Genomic DNA, 431 nt, shown 5'->3' with positions numbered 1-431 from the left:
TTGCCCTTCCCACTTCCTCCCTGGACTACCTGTTTCCACGTGCCCATCTTTCCTGAATTTTGTTTTTGGGCAAATGCTGCCCCTTCAGCCTCATATGGTTGATTGTTCTGAGGAACACGATCCTCACAGGTGCTATTATTCACTTTATAGGCCTGTCTATGGTTTGGCTCTGGTAGTGTAGTGCCTAAGGCATTTGACTGCTAACCAGAAGGCTGGCGGTTCAAACCCACCAGCCATTCCTCGGAAGGAAGGTTGGGCAATCTACTTCCGTAGTGATATCGCCTCAGAAACCCAAGGAGGGGTCGCTATGAGTCGGGTCTTACTCGACGGCACATAACAACAACAACAACAATAGCATATTTGCATATAATCACATCATCCATACATATTATTGTATTGTGATGATATTTTATACAAATACAACTCATACC

The sequence above is a fragment of the Orycteropus afer genome, unplaced genomic scaffold (genome assembly GCF_000298275.1).
Source record: "Orycteropus afer afer isolate SDZICR_OR568_19922 unplaced genomic scaffold, OryAfe1.0 scaffold00807, whole genome shotgun sequence".
Taxonomy (NCBI): Eukaryota; Metazoa; Chordata; class Mammalia; order Tubulidentata; family Orycteropodidae; genus Orycteropus; species Orycteropus afer.
The sequence above is the reverse complement of the archived record's forward strand: the minus strand, read 5'-3'. Positions refer to the sequence as shown.